Source organism: Orycteropus afer, unplaced genomic scaffold, assembly GCF_000298275.1.
Source record: "Orycteropus afer afer isolate SDZICR_OR568_19922 unplaced genomic scaffold, OryAfe1.0 scaffold00326, whole genome shotgun sequence".
Taxonomy (NCBI): Eukaryota; Metazoa; Chordata; class Mammalia; order Tubulidentata; family Orycteropodidae; genus Orycteropus; species Orycteropus afer.
This window is the reverse complement of record NW_006921913.1, coordinates 2,247,047-2,268,916: the sequence shown is the minus strand read 5'-3', so window position 1 is coordinate 2,268,916 and position 21,870 is coordinate 2,247,047.

The following is a 21,870-nucleotide window of genomic DNA, read 5'->3' as shown; positions in this document are numbered from 1 at the left end:
ATCTGAGCTACTTTCTACCAGTTGCCTTTGAGTCATTTCCAACCCATGGCAACCCTATGTGTCTCAGAGTAGAACTGTGTTCCACAGGTTTTTCAGTGGTTGATTTTTCAGAAGTGGATTGCTAGGAATTTCTTCTGAGGAGCCTCCAGGAGGACTCAAACCTCTAGCCTTTCATTTAAGAACCTAATGCACTATTTGCACCAGCAGAGACTCTGAACTATGTGCTACTCTCTTGTGATTTAAAACTCTTCTGGCTGGATAATTTAGACTAATGCTCAATATCCATCCCTAAAACCAACACTGTTTATCAATGTTGTTGAAAGTGAAACTAAACTCAAACTTAATAATATGAAACAATACAACTTTTGAAATCAACTTTAATTCAATTATTTACTTATATTGTTCTTTGTTGAAAAAAGTTTTCAAATGTCATAAAATCAGCCTCTGGATTAAAGTTTACAAACAAATATATCTTTAGGGGTCACCTAAGTATGTGAAGAAACACATGCAGCACAACAAAGTGTGATGGAAGTTACTGAAAACCGGTAAGAACATTCAAACTCAAAAAAAAAATTTAAATGACTGTGCTGACAAAAGTTAATATGTCTGAAGGTTACATATTCTTAATTTGCAGTTGTATCAATGGCACATAACAACAACAACAACATCCTCAAGTATAGCTGTGTAGCATAGATTGGTTAATACTAAGCTTTAAACCATTGGTAATAAGAAAGCATAAAATAACATTATCATAAAATGAAAAACAAATGCTAAAGACATACATTGCACTGAGCACTAAACAAAATATCAATTACCAAAGAACTTTAATTTCACATTTTAATATGTTGATTTATATTTTCATTATCCTAATCTCTGATTTGACTAGGACCTCTGGTAGCATAGTGCCTAAGGCACTTGACTGCTAACCAGAAGGCTAGCGTTCAAACCCACCAGCCACTCCTCGGAAGGAAGGTTGGGCAATCCTACTTCCGTAGTGATACTGTCTCGGAAACCCAAGGAGGGGTCGATATGAGTCGGGGCCAACTCGAGGCATATAACAACAACAACAATCTCTGATTTTATCTTCTAAGATGTTGTTGTTGTCTGCCACAGAGTTGATTCCAAATCATAGTGACCCTTTGTAACAGAGCAAGACAGCCCTATGGTTTCCTGTTATGTGCTGTGGAGTCAAAGAGACCCCTCCTTGGGTTTCCGAGGTAGTATCACTACATAAGTAGATTGCCCAACCTTCCTTCCGAGGAGTGGCTGGTGGGTGTGAACCGCCAGTCTTCTGGTTAGCAGTCAAGTGCCTTAGGCACTATGCTAACAGAGCTCTCAGAAAGAGATGGCCCAGCTATCTGACGGACTCAAACCAACAGCATTGTGTGTAGCAGGTGACTGCCTTAGGCCTGAGGCCAATCCCTAGGGCCATGGTTTCCTAAGTGGTAATATTTATGGACCTCGAATAACAAATTGAAGAGGAATGTTGTAGCATTTATTTTCAAAAAGAACATTACAAGATCTATTCTGAAGTACAGGGCTGTCAGTGACAGGATAATATCCATACACCTGCAAGGAAGACCAGTTAATACTACTATTATTCAAATTTACACACCAAACACTAATGTCAAAGATGAAGAAATTGAATATTTTTATTAGTGTCTGCAGTCTGAAATTGATCAAATATCCAATAAAGATGCACTGATCATTACTAGTGACTGGGATGTGAAAGTTGGAAACAAAAAAGGATCAGTAGTTGGAAATGCAGTGTAGTAAATTACAAAGTGTGGCTTTTCTAGCCATAAGTCTTTGTAAACTCCATGGTGGAATTTACTATGAGCAACTGAGTAACCCCTGATTGTTCAAGTTATCTACCTGGGGTATTTCTGTTGGGAGCAGCAGGAAGTAATTTTCTGGGAAGTTCACTCTCTCTTCTCTCTCTCTCTCTCTCCCTCTTCTCTCTCTCTCTCTCTCTCTCATATAGAATTCTGATGTTGGGAATGGTTACTGGTCACTCTTCCAGGTTGAAAAGGAGCCCTTCTACAGGCAGAAGAAGTCTCTCTGACTGCTGGCTGAGGAAGATGTGCTGCTGAGAGAAATGCACTTCTGAGAGACACATGCTGCTGAGAGAGAGACACACACTGCTGAGAGAGAGAGAGAGATGAGAGACAAGCACTACTGAGAGAGCAATGTGCTACTGAGGCTGCCTACTGCTGAGTGAGAGGGCTGGCTACAAGAGACTGAGTACATTTCTGAACTTGGATTGCAGTCTGGTGCTGCCCTAATAAACTCCATAATCTGTGAGTTCTGTGTGGCCACTGCAGCAAATTATTGAACCTAGCAGAGAAGTGGTGGGTGCTACTGGAGGAACGGTTGGTGTCAGGATTGGTGAAAGGTCTGGAGAGAGGCAGCATGTCTGGCCTTGCAGGAATAGGCCTTGGGCTACTGATAGTGATTCTGTTTTCCTCTTGTGGGGTTAGAGGAGGTCAGAAGATACAGCCTTCTTACCCCTTCACCAGAAAATATGGCCTTTGTGGTAGAAATGACAGCAGAGATCATGACAGAATTTTGCAAGACCAACAACTTATTCATTGTAAATACCTTTTTTCAACAACATAAACAGGACATTGAACACTAATTACCAAAATCCAAATGAGTTATGGGATGCCAACAAGGACTTCATACAGGAAGAAAGAAAAGATTATTAAAAAGTTAGGAAAGAAAGAAAAGATCAAGAAAGATGTCAGAAGGGATTCTGAAACTTGTTCTTGAATATTGAGTAGCTAAAGCGAATGGAAGAATGGATGATGTAAAAGAGATGAACAGAAGATTTCAAAGGAAGGCTCAAGAAGCTAGTCAATTTTTATAGTGAAAAGTACACATGGATCTCACCAGAAGGAATACACTGGAATCAAATTGACTACATATATGGAGAGAGACGGAGAAGCTCAATATCATCAGTTAGAATAAGAACAGGGGATGACTGTTGAACAGATAGCCAATCAATTGCTTATCCAGTTCAAGCTGAAGAGAATTAAAACAAGTCCACAAGAGCCAAATTATCAAAATATGGCCTTGATTACACCCCGCCTGAATTTAGAAACCATCTCAAGAATAGATTTGACACAATGAACACTAATGTGGGATGGCTATGTCCAGATGAGTTGTGGGATGATATCAAGAACATCATACATGAAGTAAGCAAAAGGTCATTAAAAAGATAGGAAAGAAAGAAAAGGCCAAATGGATGTCAGAGGAGACTCTGCAATTTGCTGTTGAAATAAGAGAAGTGAAAGCAAATGGAAGAAATGATGAAGTAAAAGAGCTGAACAGAAGATTTCAAGAAGTAACTCAAGAAACCAGTCTAGTATTATAATGAAATGTGCAAAGACCTGGAGTTAGTAAACTAAAAAGGAATAAAACACTCAGGACTTCCCAAGCTGAAAGAAGTGAAGAAAAAAATTCAAGCTTCAAGTTGCAAAACTGAAGGATTCTATAAACAGGAACGTCTATGGAAGCAGCAGTCAAGAAATGAAACGATATATTGCATTGGGCTAATCTGCTGCAAAAAAAAATCTCTTTAAAGTGTTAAAAAGCAAAGATGTGATTTTTGAGTATTAAAGTGTGCCTGACCCAAGCTGTGCTATTTTCAATTGCTTCATATGCATGTGAAAACTGGAAAAAGATTAAGAAAGACTGAGGAATAATTGATACCTTTAAATTACAGTGTAGGCACAGAATATTCAATGTAATGTAGACTACCAGAAGAACAAACAAATCTGTCTTGGAAGAGGTACAGCTGGAATGCTCCTTAGAAGTGAGAATGGTGAAACTTTGTCTCACTTTCTTTGGACATGTTATCAGAAGGAACCAGTCCTTAGAAAAGGACATCATGCTTGGTAAAGTATGTTGTTGTTGTTGTTATTTGCCCTCGAGTCGGCCCCGACTCATAGCGAACCCTCCTTGGGTTTCCGAGGCAGTATCACTACGGAAGTAGGATTGCCCAACCTTCCTTCCGAGGAGTGGCTGGTGGGTTTGAACTGCCAGTCTTCTGGTTAGCAGTCAAGTGCCTTAGGCACTATGCTACCAGAGCTCCTATTGAGCACCCTAGGAGAAAAAGTTTAGAGTTTTAACCCTGCCACACTAGAGGCACTTTCCAGAGATGTGTTATAACAAAATATACATAAGGTCAAAGTGGCAAGTCAATAACTGGTCTACATACTAGACCAAACAATTGACACTAATGAAAAGAAGATAATATAATCTAGAATCTCCACAATGCATTTTACATACAGTGTTATGTATATAATCTAAAATCACTACATATTAAAAACAAAACAAAAACAAGGAAATGTGACTCATAAGAGGGAAAAAAGCAGTCAAAGAAACAGTATCTGAGATGACTCATATGTTGGACTTAGTAAACTAAGACTTCAAGGAAGCTAAATAAATAAAAATAAGGACTTATTAAGGACAATGAATAAGGAAGACCGAAGAAGAATTGATGCTTTTGAGATGTGGTGCTGGTGAAGAATGCTGAAAGTACCATGAACTGCTAAAAGAACTAACAAATCTGTCCTGGAAGAAGTCCAGTCGGAATGCTCCTTGGAAACGAGAATGGCCAGACTTCATGTCACCTACTTTGGTCATGTTGTAAGAAGTGATATCCCCTGGAGAAGGATATCATGCATGGTAAAGTGGAAGGTCAATGAAAGAGGCCCTCAACAAGATGGATTGACACAGTGGTTACAACGATGGGCTCAGGTATAGCCAGGATTGTGGATCTGGCACAGGACCAGGCAATGTTTCGTTTTGCTGTACATAGGGTCGCTGAGTTGGAGACATTTGGACGGCACCTAACTACAACAGCAAAGGACTTAAAGGAAAATATAAACCAGAATAATCTCAAAAGAGAAATAGAAACTATGAAAAAGAAAAAAAGAGGCCAAAGGAAAATTTTAGAACTGAAAATCACAATATATAAAGTAAAAAAATTCACTAGTTGTATGTAAGAGCAGATTGGAGAAGGAAAAACTATTGAAACTGAAGACACATCAATAGAAATTATCTATTCTGAGAAAAGGAAAGAAAAAAAAATTGAGGAAGAAATGACATGCACAACAATACCAAGTGGTCTAACCATACATGTAATTGGAGGACCAGAAGGAAAGCAGAAAAAGAATAGAATGGAAATATTTGAAGACATAATGTCTGAAATTTCCTCAAATTCAGTCAGGGGAAAATATTAATTTATAGATCCAGAAGCTCCAGAGAAACTAAGCAGTACAAACACAAAGAAGATCACCCATAGGCACATCATAAACTAACTACTGAAAAGAAAACAGACTGAAAATCTTGAACAAAGCCTGAGGAAAAGACACATTATATAGACTGCAATATTGGTAAGAATATTCTTACCATTGGAATTAGTGAAGGCAGAATACAATGAAAAACATCTTTAAAGCACGGAAAGAAAAAATAAACTGTCAATATTGAGTTTTATATACAGTAAAAATATCCTTTAAAACTGAGAATCAAATAAAGGCATTTTCATAAATACAAGATTTTCACACAGCAAGAAAGAGAGAATTATTTATTTATGAGTAATCAGTTCACTCAGTTGTGGGGGCTCACATATCCAAAATGTGTGGGTCAGGCAACAGGCTTGAAATCTTGTTAGTCTTGTGTGTGAGTTCCATGGGTCAGGCAACAAGTTAGAAATTCTGGCAGTCTTGTCATTTACAGTCTTAAAACAAAATCCTTCTTCCTCAGGAAACTTCAGTTTTTTGCTCTTAAAGCCTTCAACTGAATGGATGACACCCACCCACATTATAGAGGGTAATCTGCTTACGATCAACTGATTTAAACGCGAATCACATTAAACACCTTCCTAGAGACTTCTACATTAGTATTTGACCAAACTACTGGGAACCCTAAGGCATTTGACTGCTAACCAGAAGGCTGGTGGTTCAAACCCAGCAGCCACTCCTCAGAAGGAAGGTTGGGCAATCCTACTTCCGTAGTGATACTGCCTCGGAAACCCAAGGAGGGGTCGCTATGAGTCGGGGCCGACTCAACGGCACATAACAACAACAACAACAACTGGGAACCATAGCCCAGCCAGGTTGACACATAAAATTAACTATTTTATGTAAAAACCCTAGTAAAACTTAACAAGGAAGAAAAGAGAAAACACAAATTAATATTATCAGGAATGAATGAAGCTACATCACTAAAACTCCTATTGATATGAAAGAGTAATGGGAAAATACATAAAAACTTTGGGCAAATAAATTCAACAACTTATATGAAATGCCAAATTTCCTCAAAAACACAAGTTATCAAAACTTACTGAAGAATAAGTACAAAAATTAGCCTGTATTTATTGAAGGAATTTAATTTATTATCAAAAATATTCCCACAAAGCAAACTCAAACCCCAGATGGCTTCATTGGTAAATCTTAACAAATATTTATGGAAGAAATAATATTAATCTTACACAAAAACTCTCACAAAATAGTGGTTGTTGTTGTTGTTAGGTCCCGTTGAGTCATCTCCAACTCATAGTGACCCTATGCACAGCAGAATGAAACACTGCTGGGTCCTGTGCCAACCTCACGATCCTTGCTCTTCCTGAGCCCATCACTGCAGCTACTGGGTAAGTCCATCTTGTTGAGAGCCTTCCCCTCTTTCGTCAACCCTCCACCTTACCAAGCATGATATCCTTCTCCGGAGGATAGTTCCTTCTGACAACAAGACCAAAGTAGGTGAGCCGAAGTCTGGCCATTCTCTCTTCCAAGGAGCATTTCAGCTGGACTTCTTCCAGGACAGATTTGTTAATCCTTTTAGCAGTCTGTGGTACTCTTAGCATTCTTCACCAGCACCACAACTCAAAAGCATCAACTCTTTTTCAGTCTTCCTTATTCATTGTCCAGCTCTCATGCATAAGAGGCAATTGAAAATATCAAGCCTTGGATTAGGCACACCTTAGACTTCAAGGAGACATCTTTACTCTTCAGCACTTGACGGAGGCCGTTTGCAGCAGATTTGCCCAATGCAAAACTTGGTGTTGATTGTAGAACCAAGTAATATGAAGTCTGTGACAACTTCAGTCTTTTCTCCATCCATCATGAAGCTGTTTATTGGACCAGTTGTGAGGATTTTCATTTTCTTTGTATTGAGGTGTAATCCATACTGCAGACTGTAGTCTTTAATCTTCATCAATAAGTGCTTCTAGTCATCCTCACTTTTAGTAAACAAAGTTGTGTTATCTGCATATCGCAGGTTGTTAATGAGTCTTCCTCCAATCTTGATGCCATGTTCTTCTTTATATAATCCAGCTTCTCAGATTATTTGCTCAGCATACAGATTGAATAAGTATGGTGAAAGGATACAACTCTGATGCACTCCCTTCCTGATTTTAAACCATGCAGTATCCCCTTGTTCTGTTTGAACAACAGCCTTCTGATCTATATACAGGTTCCTCATGAGTATAATGAAGTGTTCTGGAATTACCATTCTTCTCAATGTTATGCGTAATTTGTTATGATCCACACAATCAAATGCTTTTGCATAGTAAACAAGACATAAGTAAACATCTTTCTAGTATTCTTTGCTTTGAGCCAAGATCCATCTGACATCAGCAATGATATCCCTTGTTCCACATCCTCTTCTGAATCCAGCTTGCATTTCTGGACACTCTGCCAATATACTGTTGCAACCTTTTTTGAATTATCTTCAGTAAAATTTTACTTGCATGTGATATTAATGATACTGTTTGATAATTTCCACATTCTGTGGGATCACCTTTCTTTGGAATGGGTACAAATATGGATCTCTTCCAGTCAGTTAGCCAGGTAGCTGTCTTCCAAGTGTCTTGGCATAGCTGAATGAGTGCCTCCAGCGCAGCATCTGTTTGTTGAAACATCTCAATGGATATTCTATCAATTCTTAGAGCTTTGTTCTTCCCTAATTCCTTCAGTGCAACTTCAACTTCTTCCTTCAGTACCATTGGTTCTTGATCATAATGCCATCTCCTGAAATGGGTGAACATCAACCAATTCTTTTTGGTACAGTGGCTCTGTGTATTCCTTCCATCTTGTTTTGATGTTTACTGCATTATTCAATATATTCCCCATACAATCTTTCAATATTGCAACTCGAGGCTTAAATTTTTTCTTCAGTTCTTTCAACTTGAGAAATGTTGAGCATGTTCTTCCCTTTTGGTTTTCATATTTCATTGTAATTGACTTTGTCTTCTTGAGCTGCTCTTTGAAATCTTCTATTCAGCTCTTTTATCTTGTCATTGCTTCCATTGGCTTTAGCTAGTCTCCACTCAAAGCCAAGTTTCAGAGTGTCTTCTGACATCTATTTTGGCCTGTTCTTCCTTTTTCATCTTTTTAATGACCTCTTAGTTTCTTCATAGATGATGTTCTTGATGTTATCCCACAATTCCTCTGGTTTTTGATCACTGGTGTTCAGTGCATCAAATTGAATCTCTCGATGGTCTCTAAATTCAGGAAGGATATTATCAATGTCATATTTTGGATCTCATGGACTTGTTTTAATTGTCTTCAACTTCAATTTGAACTTTCATAAAGAAGTTGATGGTCTGTTCCACAATCAGCTCCTGGCCTTGTTTTGGCTGAAATACTGAACTTCTCCATCACCTCTTGCCACAGATATAGTCAGTCTGATTCCTGTGCATTCCATCTGGTGAAGTGTATGTGTATAGCCATCAGTTATGTTGTTGAAAAAAGGTATTTGCAATGAATAAATTGTTCGTCTAGCAAAATTCTATCATGCAATCTCCAGAGTTATTTCTATCACCAAGACCATATTTTCCAAGTACCGGTGATTCTTCTTTGTCCCCAACTTTTGTGTTCCAATAATCAGTGATAATTAACACATCTTGACAGCATGTTTGGTCAATTTCAGACTGCAGAAGTTGGTAGAAATTTAAGTTCAATTTCCTTATCATTGGCTTTGGTTTTTGGTGCATAGATTTTAATAATAGTAGTATTAACTGGTCTTTCTTGTATGTGTATGGATATTATCCTATCACTGACAGCATTGTACTTCAAGACAGATCTTGAAACAGCCCTTGTGATGATGAATGTCACACCATTCTTCTTCAGTTTGTCATGCCTGGCATAGTAGATAATATGGTTATCTGATTCCAAATGGCCAAAACCAGCTCACTAATGCCTAGTATATCGATCTTTATGCATTTCAGCTCACTAATGCCTAGGATATCAATCTTTATGCATTGCTTTGCATTTTTGACAACTTCCAATTTTCCCAGTCTCATAATTCGTACACTCCATGTTCCGATTATAAATGGATGTTTACATCTTTTTCTACTCATTTTGAGTCATGCCACATCAGCCAGCGGAGGTCCTGAAAGTTTTACTTCATTCATGTTGTTAAGGCATCTCTACTCTGAGGACTCAGCTCTTCCCCAGTCATATTTTGAGTGTCTCCCAACCTGATGGGTTCTTCTTCTGGCACTATATTGGACTAATGTTTCAGAGCTATTCATAAAGTTTTCCTGTAATATATCAGACAGTATTTCACTGCTATTCATAAGGTTTTCACTGGTCAATTGTTTGAGAAGTGGACGGCCTCTTCCTTCTTCTGAGTCTGTCTTAGTCCAGAAGCTCCACTGAAACCTGTCCACCATGGGTAACCCTGCTGGCATTTTGCAACACTTGTTGCATAGCCTCTAGCCTCACAGCAATATGCAAGCCATCACAGGATGACAAACTGACAGACAAGTTTTTCTCCCTTAGTTTGTTCTTAACTGTTCTGAGCCTGCCTCTCTAGGGCCTAGCCCCAAAATAAAGCCACCCTAACCATTCACCCATAAAATAAAAAAAAAACTCACTGCTGTCAAGTCGGATCTGACTCATAGTGACCCTTCCTTGGGTTTTTGAGGCGATATTACTATGGAAGTAGACTGCCCAATCTTCTTTCCGAGGGTGGCTAGTGTGTTTGAACCACCAGCCTTCTGGTTAGCAGTCAAATGCCTTAGGCACTAGGCCACCAGAGCTCCTTATAAGACAGAGTAAAACTGCCCCACCCATAAAATGTTGTTGTTATGTGCTGTCGAGTTGGATCTGACTCATAGCGACCCCTCCTTGGGTTTCCGAGGCAGTATCACTATGGAAGTAGATTGCCCCATCTTCCTTCCAAGGAGTGGCTGATGAGTTTGAACCACCAGCCTTCTGGTTAGCAGTCAAGTGCCTTAGGCACTACGCTACCAGAGCTCCCACCCATAAAATGTGGAAGACAAATATTTTCCAAAGCATTTTATGAAGCCAGCATATCTCTAATATCAAAACTAAACAAAGATATTAAAGAAAGTTCATATCACTGTTAGGAAGATAGACAAAAAATTATTAGCAATATATTTACAATTTGAAGAAAAACCTTTTTAACAATTTGTCTTAGAATATCTGAATGAACACTTGGGAAAACCTCTCTGCTGCATACCTCTTCCCATGATTGCAGGGGACATCAAGCTCAATTGGCATAACATACTACACAAAAACATTGTTCTACATCCTACTTTGGTGAGTAGTGACTGGGGTCTTAAAAGCTTGCAAACAGCCATCTATGATGCAACAATTGGTCTCTCCTCATCTGGTGCAAAGAAGAATGAAGAAGATCAATGACACATAGAAACAACTAGTCCAAGAGACTAGTGAATCTCAGCCTATATGATCCTGAGACCAGAAGAAGTAGATGGTACCCCGCTACCACTATCAACCACTTGGAAAGGAATCAAAATAGGAGATCCTAGATAGAGTGGGAAATAAATGTGGAACAAAACTCAAAATCACACACACAAAAAAAAGACCAGGCTTATTGGTGTGATAGAGACTGGTGAAATCCCCAATACTATGGCCCCTAGTCACCCTTTGGACCTGGAATGGAACTCAATCCCACGGCTTCCAGTCAAAAAATAGACAGGTCTATGAGCTGAACAACTACACCAGGGAGATGCACTCCTTAGACCAATCAACCAGAGGATATCAGAAGAACATCATTTGCACAGAAGAAATCTAGGCAGGCAGGAATACATAGGTGGGAAGGACACCAGAAAGGGGTACCCAGGGAAGGTTGGAGGAGAGCTGTTACATTGTGGAGATTATAATCAGTGTTGCAAAACAAAATGTGTATAAACTGCTGAATGTAAAGAGAATCTGCTTTGGTAAATTACACTCAAATCACAATTAAAAAGTTTAAAAAAATTATTCAAAAGCTTAAATGTAATGTAAAGTTACATAAGAATCCACACTGAGCCCTAGAAAACATTGATGAAATAAATTTTAAATGACTTATGTAAATGAAAGCTATACCATATTTATGGATTGGAAGATTCAATGTTATTAAGATGTCAGTTCTTACCAGATTAATCTATAGGTTAGTAACATCCCAATTTAAACATCCCAACATTTATTGGGAGAAGTTAATATGGTAGCTGTAAATTTTAAATGGAAAACCAAATAGTCAAAATAATCTTTATAAAGAAGATCAAAGTTAGAGGACTCACATTACATGAATTCATATAAAACTATAGCAATCAAGAAAAGATGTTATCGGCATAAGAATAAATAAATAGATACATGGAACAGAAAAGAATGACCAGAAACTGATCCACACCCATACTACTGATTTTTGACAATGGCATAAAAACAATTACATGGAGAAAGAAAAACCTTTTTAACAATCTGTCTTAGAATATCTGAATGAACACAGGAAAACCTCTCTGTTGCATACCTCTATCCACCAATAATAATTTGAGATGGACCATGGACATGAGCATTAAAGCTCAATCTTTAAAACTTCTAGAAGAATGTATTTATGACTTGAAGTAGGCAAAATTTCTTAGGAGACATAATAATCATTTAACCATAAAAGAAAACACTCTGAAATTTGATTTTATCACAATTTAAAACTTCTGCTTATCAAAAGATGCCATCAAGAAAATGATATATTCTAAATTCATATATCTGATAAAGGACTTGCATACAAAATATATAAAGAATCACCACAATCAATAAGACAAATAACCCAATTAAAAATGACCGAATAATGTGTATAGAAACATCACATAAACAAACATAAAAATAGTGACTAAACATAGGAAAAGATACTTTAACCAGCATTAGCAATCAGGGAAATACAAATTAAAACCACAATAAAATACCACTCCACACCTATTACAACGACTGAAATTAAAGACACAATACCAAACGTTGATGCAAATGTAGAGCAACCACATCTCTCATACAATGCTAGTGCAAGTCTGAAATGGTACAACTTTGAAAAACTGTTTGGCAGTTTCTTTTAAAGTTAAAAAATACACTCATCCTGTCCCCAGCAAGTCCACTCCTATTTACACAACAGAAATAAAAAACATGCATAAATAAAAATATTTGTAAAGAATGCTTATAGTAGCTTTATTCATAAAAGATACAAACTGAAAACTACCTAAATGTCTATCAACAGGAATAACAATGAACAAATTGCAGTATCTTCATACCACAATAAAAAGAATGAACTACTAATGATACAATAATATGGATCATTCTCAAAGACGTATGTTGAGTAAAAGAAGCCAGATACAGCAGGTTTACATTGTGTGAATTGATTTACATGAAGTCTAGAACAAGCAAAACTAATGTATGGTGATAAAAAGCAGAGCAATGGTTGCCTAGAGGTAGGAGAAAAGAAAAGGTAAGACGGGAACTTTCTGGGGTATAGAAAGATTCCATTTTTTTAATTGTGATGATGGTTACACAAGTGCATATATTTATCAGGACTCATCAAATTGTAAGCTTAAGTGCTGTGCATTTCACTGTACGTAAATTTTACCTTAATTCAAAATATATATATATATATGTGAAATGAAGCTCATTTTTATCTAATTCATACTCTAAGAGTATGTAAACCATCCTGAATGTTGAACACCAGTATCTAAGAGAAAATCCTACATTTGCAGTAAGTTACTCCTTGTGAAGGGTTTTTCCTTTTTGTGCGTAGCATCCTTCCTCAGACTACACAATAGTTTTTAGCAAGCAAGTTCCTACAATAATGAAAAGTACCATTCCAAAGATCTCTGAAATAATTCACAATACTTTGAGAATCACTTACACTGTCATTTAGTAATATAAAAGAATCCCAATTATGGGATGGCAGCTGCTGTCTAGCAGAACATGGTGGCATCTCAAGTTAAGAGTAAGCTGCTTCCCTTTGAAAACACTGCATTCATAGAGCATTAGAATCACTTTATCTCCCTGTCCCAACTGGGCTTGCCCCTTAAGTAACCTCTGATGAGTTGACTGTCTCTCAGTAATGCTGACCACTGGAAACTGAATAAAATGTCTTCTCAAAATAGAGAACTAAAGCCATATTCTAAAAATGACATACAGCTGGCATAGCACATGCAGGATTCTTAATAACAGTTTTTTTCCAAATGGTCAAACTTGAGTCCTGCTGGAGTTGCAGCAAAATGAAACACAGTCAAGCTCAAGAAGTTCATGGTGCTTCAAGGCAGTAACAACACTTAGCTTCTCACCACAATCCATATCTGATACTTCATGTCTACTGATTGTTTCTTCACCTTCCACAATCAAAAAGCATTCAGATTTGAGGCTGTGGAAGAGAGTACCTGTACGTCAGAATCCACTCGACGGCACCTAACAACAACAAAGCAGTGGTGATTCAGTGGCAGAATTCTCACCTGCAGTGTGGGACACCCAGGTTTGATTCCCAATCAATACACTGCCTCCACAGGCACCACCCACCTGTCAGTGGAGGCTTACATGTCGCCATGATGCTGAAGAGAGGAGCTTCCAGACTAAGACAGACTAGAAAAAAAGGCCTGGTGTCTACTTCCGAATACCAGCCAATGAAAACCCTATGGATCTCAACAATCTGATCCCAACTGATCATGGAGATAGTGCAGCATTTAATTCCACTGTGCATGAGATTACCATGAGTCAGGGGCTGACTCAACAACTGCCAATAACAATTGTTAGTACAATGCTCCTTGACTATACCATTTTGCCATTACTAGTTTCTCAAATGCAAGCAATAGTCTTAATAACAATCCACACATTGATTACCTTTAAGCCCCAAAACACAAAATCTTCAGTAACATCTAGATCAGAGCTAGAAAGTGTATGGCACTTGTGACACCTGCCCCCTCAACAACTTTTCCGTACTAGATGTTGTTCTTACAACACTGTGCTTTCTCCCACAGATCATATAATGAGGCACAAAATCCTTCTCCATATTTCATTTGAAGCACCTACAACTGGTGAATAGGGCTGGCACAGGAACTAAAATCTATTTGCCAATTCTGATTGAGGCAATTAAAACCTGATATATAAAGAAATGCGAACAGTCAGCTCTTGCTGTTCTAAACCACACACAGCAATGTGGAAGTGGGAAGTTTACAACCAGAAAATATGATTTCCTGAAGATGCCACAGACCTTTAAATTAGTGTTTAATAAACCTCTAAGAGCAGTGGAATAAATTTCCCTAGATTCATTTTTCACCTAATCCAAAAAAGCAACTTATAATTAATTAACATCATACATATTTACCTTACCCACTACCATTGAGTCAATTCCAACTCATAGTGACCACCATAGGGTTTCCAAGGCTGTGAATTTTTTAATTTTCATTGTGATTTGGGTGAATGTTAATAGAGAAAATTCATTTTCCATACAGCAGTTCATACACATTTTACTTCATGACATTGACTGCAATTCCCCACAATGGAACAGCTCTCTTTCCATCCTCCCTGTAGTTACCTCTTCCCTGTATCCTTCTTCCCTATGTATTCCTGCCTCCCGAGCTATTTCTCTGAGCAAACACTGCCCTTCTGTTCTCTCATAATGGAGCTCTATAAGGAATATATCTACTGATGTAAATGTTCACCCTATATGCCTGTCTGTTGTTTGTCTGGAAGCCATAAGAGTGAGTTTAGTTCCAGACCTGAACAGTAACTAGGGGTCATAGTCTCAGGGGTTTCACCAGGTTCTATAAGAGCAGTAAACCCAGTCTTTTAAAATATATATATATATATATTGTGATTTGGGTGAATGTTTATGATTTTGAGTTTTGTTCCACATTGTTCTTCCACTCTATCCAGGATCTCCTGCACTGGTCCTTTTCCAAGTGGTTGACAGTGGTAGCTAGGCACCATCTAGTTCTTCTGGTCTCATGGTCATATAGTCTGAGGATCACATGATCTACTAGTCCCTTGTACTGATTGTTTCCATGTGTGTTTGTTTGTTTTTTTTTTTTTTAATTCTTCTTCACTCTGCATGAGGAGAGACCCATTGTTGCATCTAGATGGCCGCTTGCAAGAATTTTAGATCCTAGTCACTAGTAACCAAAGTAGGATATGTTGTTGTTGTTATGTACCGTTGAGTCGGACCAGACTCATAGTGACCCCTCCTTGGGTTTCCAAGGCAGTATCACTACGGAAGTAGATTGCCCCGTCTTCCTTCCAAGAAGTGGCTGGTGGGTTTGAACCACCAGCCTTCTGGTTAGCAGCCAGATGCCTTAGGCACTATGCTACCAGAGCTCCCAAAGTAGGATATAGGACAATGTTATCGTGTAGTATGTTATGCCAATTGAGCTTGACGTCCCCTGCAACCATGGTCCTGAGCCCACAGGTCCAATTACTCACCCCCTCAGGGCAGTTAGCTGTGGCCAGGAAGTTATCATAAATTTGCCCCTTGTTAGCTCTATTACGTATTTGGACATTCTTACAGCACATACAAATATGTATGTAGAAATATCATCTTAGGCTGTAAATCTTTACAGAAGTAGATTGCCTCATCTTCTTCCCACAGAGCAGCTGGTGGATTTGAACTGCTGGAATTCTGGTTAGCAGTCAAATGCCTTACTTACTGTGCCACTAGAGTTACCTTCAAACCAAAAACAAGCTCACTGGCATTGAATCAATTCCAACTCATAGCAACCCCCATTGGGTTTCCGTGGCAGTAAATCTTTAAGGAAATAGATTGCCCCATCTTCTTTTCACAGTGTGACTAGTGGGTTTGAACTGCCAACCTTATGGTTAGCAGTCAAATGTCTTAGGCAATACGCCAATTAGATGCCAAGATAAAGGTATTAAAGGACTAATTTATTAAAGTAGTCAGCTAATATAAAATGCTAACAGTTCATCTGGGAATACTTTTTATCAATCACAAAAAATTTCAGACAACTATAAACTATTTTATTCTCAAAATAACTGTGAGATCAAATGAGAAAACTGTTTTCTAATCTACATTTGAAAAAGTCCCAAAGCAGAAATAATCGCAGCATACTTCCTAACATCCACTTCACTTAAATCTGTGTACTCTCTTTTTTGAGGCCCCCTGAACTCTATTATATGAAAGTAGAGACTACTTTATCATCCTACTTTGTGGTATAGTGTTTAAATAATAACTGCCTCAAATATATCAGCTATTGTTAAGATCAAAATTATTTACTGAGTTTTAACTCTCTTCTCTTCAAGGGGAAAAGACAGCCACCATAGAGTATCCTCTGAGGCACTTTTACACACACTGAACATCACATATCACTCAGGAGGGAAAAAAAAAAAATCAAAAGGATTTCATTTTTTAAATTACTCAGGCAGAGCCTAGCTTTCACTACAAACCACCTTCCCTCAGAGTAGGAAAGCCCCTAAGCAGGGTTGACAAAATTTAAAATTTCCTATGGTGTGAGTTTAAGAAGGTAGAGTTTTCTGAGAATGGTAGAGAGTTTCTTTGATTCTTCTCCTCCTTATCATAAATCTGGCTAATTTTTGACATTTAGAGGAAAAGAGAGATTGTGGTCATGGTAGTCAGAATAACTGTTTGTTTCTTTTTAGGTGTAAGTCAGTTTGCATAAAACCATTCTATTACAACCCACCATACTGAGGAAGAAGTCACTCCTTAGCATGCCCTTTCAAGTACTACATGAGCTGGCCTCTGCCTGAATGGCTTTATCACCATTCTCCCACCTGTTTACTTATCCTTTTCACTCTGATTTTTCTGCTATTCCTGAAAAAGCCAAACTTAATAATGCTTCGGGACCTTTGCACTTACCATTGTCCCTCTTTCTGAAATAGTCTCTCCTGAGACCCTCACATGATTTGTTCTTTCATGCCATGTCACTACTCAAATGTAACTTTCTAACAGAGGCTCTTCCCTCCTATGTGGTAGCTAAGTGATTCCCTCCTTCTTTTTGATTATCTCGTGTACACAAGGAAGGAAGCTCTAGCAACACTGTGGTTAAGGCACTTAGCTGCTAACCAAAAGGTTTGAACCCACCAGCCACTCCTCCAGAGAAGGATGAGGCAGTGTGCTTCCATAAGGATTAACAGTCTTGGAGACTGCATGGGGCATGTGTTAGTTAAAGTTGTATGTCAACTTGGTTGGGCCTGGTTGAGGGGCTGGCAGCTTTTGGCAGTTATTCCCCATGATGAGACTGGCAATCAACTCCATGGTGCGATCTACCACAAGCAGCTGACTAGCTGCTTTAAGGATGTGATCTGCTTCCCATATATATAAGCAGCAGCTTTGGGAATGGTCTCTAGTTTATTGGCACACTTGGACCCTGCATGTGGCCATGTTGTTGTTCAGCAGCCTGCCATGTTCTGCTGACCTTGTGACTTTGAATGGACTTAAGTTAATGGCTTGCCGTGTGGTTTGGTAACATTGGGACTGTGTCTTTTTACTTGTCAACCTTGGGCTTGTTGGCCTCAGCAGCCAGTAGCTGTCTGAGTGAAGAAAAGCCTCTAGCTTCAGTGGGCCAGGAGCAGGAAGCAGAGGTGAAGCCCAAGATTGAGGGGCTTTCACCCAGCCCCTAGAACCTGGCACTTTGAACTCAGACTTAAAGCCTCCAACCTGTTAAAGAATAAACTCCTGTTTGTTCAAGCCATCCCATTTGTGGTATTTTCTGTCAGAGTGGCACAGAGGTAACCAAAACAGGGCAGTTCCACTCTGTCCTATAGGGTCACTATGAGTCAGAATCAACTCAATGACTGTAGGTTTGGTTTTGGTTTTATGCATGTGAAAGTGGACAATAAAAAAGAAAGAAGAATTGATGCATTAGAACTGTGGTGCTGGCAAAGAATATTGAATATATCATGGATTGCCAAAACAAGGAATCAATCTTAGAAGAAATAAACCAGAATGGTCCTTAGAAGTAAGGATGGTGAGACATCCTTTCACTTACTTTGGATGCATCATCAGGGACAACCCATCACTAGCAAAGGACATAATGGTTGGTAGAGAAGAGTGTCAATAAGAATGAGAGTCAGTCTCAATGGTGTGGATTAACATAATAACCACAAGAATGGATTCAACCTTACCAATAATCATGAAGATGGCTCAGGACTGAGTGATGTTTTGTTTTGTTATACATAAGGTTGCTATGAGTCAGAGCCAACTCGACATCATTTAACAACAATAGCATTCTTTTACTATATTTTTTTCTCTTCATGACACTTATTGCTATGTACTTGTTTATTCTGCCTCTTCTGCTAAAATGTAAGTTCCAAAAGGACAGCAGCCAGACACCAGAATAGTTCTTGGCATTCTGTGAATGCTCAATAAATGTGTGTTAAAAGATGGAAGTGAATTGTGACTTCAGTAGGAAAAATAAGAAGTCAGATGGTTTTGCAAAGGTATACCCTTTTTAGGTCAGTTCATAAAACACACTAGGTTTCAAATCTTCTAAAATCACATCAAACTCTCTGTCTATTCCTTCTCCCTCCCTGGGGGTTATTCCATAAATCATTTGGAAAATACTCAATGTCCCTTAACTGTGGTATATTTGAATTCCTGACGCCATCAAAATACCCCTTTTCGAGAAATGATTGTGAATTAAGGAGGGAAAGACAAAAGAAGATGTGATGAAATATAAACGTGACTTTTTAGGTATGTTTGAACGTGGTTACCTTCATAAAACTTTTGTTCCTCTTTTACAAACATAATATGAAAAATGTAGACAACATATGTCTTCAGTGTCTTAGTGCTGCTATAGCAGAAATGCCACAAGTAAGTGGCTTTAAAAAAGATAAATTTGTTTCCCACAGTTCAGGAGGCTAGAAGTTCGAATTCGGGGCACTGGTGATAGGGGAAGAATGAAGGAACTTTGTCAGCTCTGGACAAAGATCCTTGTCTCTTGGTTTCTGCTCCTGGTTCCTTGGAGATCTCCAGAAGGCATCCATCTTTCCCCCATTTATGCTTGCTTGCCTCTGCCTAATCTACACTTTTTATATCTCAGAAATGATTAGGTTGAAGACACAACATATGACATCATTAACATAACAAAGAAACCCCTATTCCCGAATGAGAACACATCCGTAGGTACAGGATTCCAACACATATTTTGGGGGTACACAATTCAATCCATAACAATATATAAGCCAAAAGAAGAAAGCAAGAATTGGTCAGTTGATAAAATTTTAGTATTACATATTTATAGTTCTCCTTTTTTTGTTTGTGCATGTATAATGTTTATAACAAAATCAGGTCTTTTTCTGTGTACACCTTTGTACACTGCTTTTTTTTTTTAACCTAACAATATATAGTATAGATACATATAGACATATAGTGTTTTTGTTACTAAATGTTCTTCCATAGGCTGCTAACCAAAAGATTGGTGGTTGGAACCCACCAGCCACTCTGAGAGAAAGATGCTTCCCTAAAGATTGTTGTTGTTGTTGTTGTTATGTGCCATCGAGTCAGACCTGACTCATAGCAACCCCTCCTTGGGTTTCCGAGGCAGTATCACTACGGAAGTAGATTGCTCAACCTTTAAAGATTACAGCCGTGGGAACCCAGGGGGCAGTTCTGCTCTGTAGTCATATAGTGTCACTTTGAGTCAGAATAGACTCAATAACAATGAATTTGGTTTGGTTTTTTAAAAATTCTGTATGGAAGCTGACTGCCACATCTTTCTACCAAAGAGAGGCTTGTGGGTTTTCAGTTAGCAGCCAAGTGCTTAACCACTATACCACCAAGACTCCTTCTGGCATTTCAACCAAAAACAAAGCAAACTCACTGCCACTGAGTCGATTTCAACACATAGCCACCCCTCCTTGAGTTTCCAAGGTATTATCTTGACAAACAGAAGTAGATAACTCAGTCTTCCTTCTGAGGAGTGGCTGGTGGGTTTGAACCTCCAGCCTTCTACTTAGCAGTCAAGTGCCTTAGACAATATACCACCAGCACTCCCTCTGGCATTTAGTGGAGCTTTTATACGTTATGAACACTCAGGTTGGTCAGAGAAAAAAAGGAAGAAGGAAACAAGGATGTGATGTGTATGGAAGGCAAATGCTCCATTATTTGCTCTCAGCAGTAGATGGTCTGAGGATAAGCTGGTCCAGAGGAGTGTGTTTTGTGGAACTGAGTTTGTTATTGCTGTTGTGTGTAGTCAAGTCACTTCCAACTCATTGAGATCTTACGGGACACAGTAGAACTGCCCCCATAGGTTTCCCTAGGCTGTAATCTTTACGAGAGCAGATCACCAGGTCTTTTCTCCCACAGAGTTGCTGGCAAGTATGAAACCCCACCTTTTGGTTACAAGCAATTGACAGCAAGGAAAAAGGTAGTTTAGGGAATTTTGGGAGAGATTTAGCAAGAAAAATGGGTGATTTAGGCTCGAGGCTTGCAAGCTTGGTCACATAGGAGTTGCAAAAGAAAAAGCCTATGGATCATGTAGGGGGTGCAGAAAAATCTTAACCCTTTACACATGTGCCAAGTGAAAAATGTGAGACTATTCCTTCAAATTCTAGATGAAATGTACTTTCTAACAATTTCTCTGCCCATGCTCTACCAGACACTCCCCCTTGCAGCAGATGCAATCTCTCTCAACTGTAATTAACCACAGTTTTTATGTAAAACTTTCATAAGGCCAGTATCTGGGTTATGTATAATTATTATATACATGTCATATCTCTTATCTTCACCCTTAAGTTCTTTGAAGGAAGGATCCTTCTCTGATTCGTATCTGAAGTCCTCACACTAAGAATAATGTTGTGCACTATGTAGGTGTTCAATCAAAGTTTCTTGAATGAATATCTATGTAACCTCTGTCTTCTATATGCTGAAGTGGGACACCAGGCCCTCCATGGTCCCTCTGTAAGAACTTTTTAGTGTTTCAGGCAATGTTGCATATGTGCTCACTGGTATGGTTACAAGGCAAGAAGAAATGAATCCTGAACTTCTAAGCATCCCTTCTTCCTTCTGGCATTCCATCACAGAATCTTATCAATTCTAGTCGCACAGACATCATCACGCAGCGTAATTCCCAGAGGGAACATAGCATAGAGATAAGAGCTCAGGCTCTGGAGCCAGACTATCTGGGTGGAAAATGCCCTGAACATTCCTGCATAGCTGATCCCTCTCTTAATTGTGAATTGGGGATAATAATAGTATTTACCACACAGGGTTGTTGTGATGACTAAATGAGTTCCATATCAAGCTCTTGTGTCTTGGCCCAGGGTTAGCTCTCCATCTTATTATTGTTATTATTATTATTATTATTATTATTAGTTCCCCCAACAGGCAGAGTCATCACCCCTAAGGCCCTGAAGCCCTCACAGAGCTAGTAGCTATAAGGGGTTCTCAGTTGAAGGCCCTAAGATTATCTTTCTCCAATTTGAGTGCTACAATCTTCTGAGTTATCGAAGCAGGGGAGTATAGTTGCCTAATCTTTTCTAAAATGTTTAATGACTGGATGTTCAGTGTTTGGGAGCTCTGGTGGTGTAGTGCCTAAGGCATTTGACTGCTAACCAGAAGGCTGGCGGTTCAAACTCACCAGCCACTCCTCGGAAGAAAGATGAG